The 2,351-nt window shown below is 35.9% G+C and overlaps 1 protein-coding gene across 1 annotated transcript in view; it reads right to left on the bottom strand.

Annotated features, from left to right (window-relative positions):
• LOC107654144 (NT-3 growth factor receptor-like) overlaps positions 1-2,351 on the bottom strand; it is a 248,398-nt gene that overhangs the window by 638 nt on the left and 245,409 nt on the right. The window lies entirely within an intron of this gene.

Below are 2,351 nucleotides of genomic sequence, written 5' to 3' on the forward strand. Positions count from 1 at the left end.
TGTATGTGTGTGCAGTACACAAGCCATGGTTAAGACAGCTGACTCCACTGTGATGTGACTCTCTCTCTCTCGCGCGCTCGCTCGCTCGCGCTCTCTCTCTCTCTCTCGCGCTCTCACTCGCTCTCTCTCTCGCTCTCGCGCTCTCTCTCTCTCTCACTCGCTCGCGCTCTCTCTCTCGCTCTCTCTCGCTCTCGCGTGGCAGAGTCTTAACTTTGATAAAGAATATCTCTTTGGATTTGAGACTTTAGTCTTTGCAACTTCAGGGATCTTTTCTATGCACAATCAGCTTGTAACACTCCAAAGAGAAAGGAAAACTTGAAATCGCATCATATGACCCCTTAAGGTTTCCACAAATATAGTAAGCAGCAATATTAAGCAACTGTTTTTTAAACAATAATAATGACACAAATGTTTCTTGAGCACCAAATCAGCATATTAGAATATTTTAGAATATATTACATGACATGTAACACTAAAGGCTGAAGTAATGGCTGCTGACAATTCATATTTGCAATAACTGAAATAAATCACATTTTATAATATATTAAAAAAGAAAACAGTTATTTTAAAAATGTACAGTAAATTTCAAAATTCTACTGTTTTTAATAAAAATTGAGAATAAAAGAATATATATATATATACAATATCTCTTAAAAGTTATTTTTTTTGTTGTTGTTTTTTAGAGTGTAGTTTCCATAACAGCAATATCTGATTGGTGGACTATGGATAAATGGTACTGCAATTCTTCACTGAGATTTAGGATTTTTAAAATCATATTGAAATCACAAGAACAAAGTCATGTAAAGTGCTTTTAAAAATGAGAGCTTCATTTCTCAATTCTATTTACACTCTATTAGCATTTTTTTTACTTTACATATCTGATGCAGCTTTGCTCTGATTTGTAACACGAGTTCTCTTGTATGCTGCAGTCAGATACTGTGAAAGGACTTGCTGACAGTACTGACTGTCTGAAGCAGAGGTGGGTAGTAACGAGTTACATTTACTTCGTTACATTTACTTGAGTACATTTTTGGGGTAACTAATACTTTTAGAGTATATTTAAAGATGGGTACTTTTACTCTTATTCAAGTAAATTTTTGTGAAAAAAACGGTACTTTTACTTCGCTACTGTGGGCGATGCTCCTCTCGTTACTTTATCTTAATGCAATACAAGTTTAAGATGCTTAAATTTATTCCAAATGATTCATTCTTTTGAGTCAATTCTGTTCAAAGGCTTGATCAAACCAGTTGGCAAACCAGTGAATTGGTTCGCAAATCAGTTTGAATGATTCGTTCAGTTCCCTGCCGCACGCGTTGAGTCGTATGAATCGGTTCTCACTCAGAGTTGTAACAAAGTTTAAGAACATCAAGAGCGTTGAAGACGTGGCTTTGGATCTACAGTCAATTGAAAGCAAATCTGCAAAGGCTGTTGTTTGCTAGCTATGAACATCTTTATTAGATGAACACCGCGTGTGCTATCTACGGTTCCACAGGTATAGATAGGCTACATTCGATTACAGTACAGGATACCACTATGACATTACCAGTTTGTTGTACAGGTACCTTATACATTAAATACAATGTATAATTTATACATTTAATTATATGAAATGAACACCCACCAAACCCGCGTTAGCTGCAAAGCGTCGCGCAACCTAGCCATAATTAATATTGATATTTTCACAATATTTACGCTTCCAGAAATATACATTCGCAAATCAGTTTGAATGATTCGTTCAGTTCCCTGCCGCACGCGCTGAGTCGTATGAATCGGTTCTCAGAGTTGTAACAAAGTTTAAGAACATCAAGAGCATTGAAGACGTGGCTTTGGATCTACAGTCAATTGAAAGCAAATCTGCAAAGGCTGTTGTTTGCTAGCTATGAACATCTTTATTAGATGAACACCGCGTGTGCTATCTACGGTTCCACAGGTATAGATAGGCTACATTCGATTACAGTACAGGATACCACTATGACATTACCAGTTTGTTGTACAGGTACCTTATACATTAAATACAATGTATAATTTATACATTTAATTATATGAAATGAACACCCACCAAACCCGCGTTAGCTGCAAAGCGTCGCGCAACCTAGCCATAATTAATATTGATATTTTCACAATATTTACGCTTGCAGAAATATACATTTGTTTACATTTTGCAGAACAGATGAAAGAAGTGTTTCGTTATGTTTAGATGTTCGGTAGCAGTCATGTGAGGAGTTTTCACTCTTCTCCGTGTCAGAGGTTATATATAAAACATAATTAATATACTTTAAAATATAATTTAATTCAGTGATGCAAATCAGAATTTTCATCAGCTGTTACTCTAGTTTTCAGAGTCGTATGA

Source organism: Sinocyclocheilus anshuiensis, unplaced genomic scaffold (assembly GCF_001515605.1).
Source record: "Sinocyclocheilus anshuiensis isolate Anshui unplaced genomic scaffold, SAMN03320099.WGS_v1.1 scaffold115, whole genome shotgun sequence".
Classification (NCBI taxonomy): Eukaryota; Metazoa; Chordata; class Actinopteri; order Cypriniformes; family Cyprinidae; genus Sinocyclocheilus; species Sinocyclocheilus anshuiensis.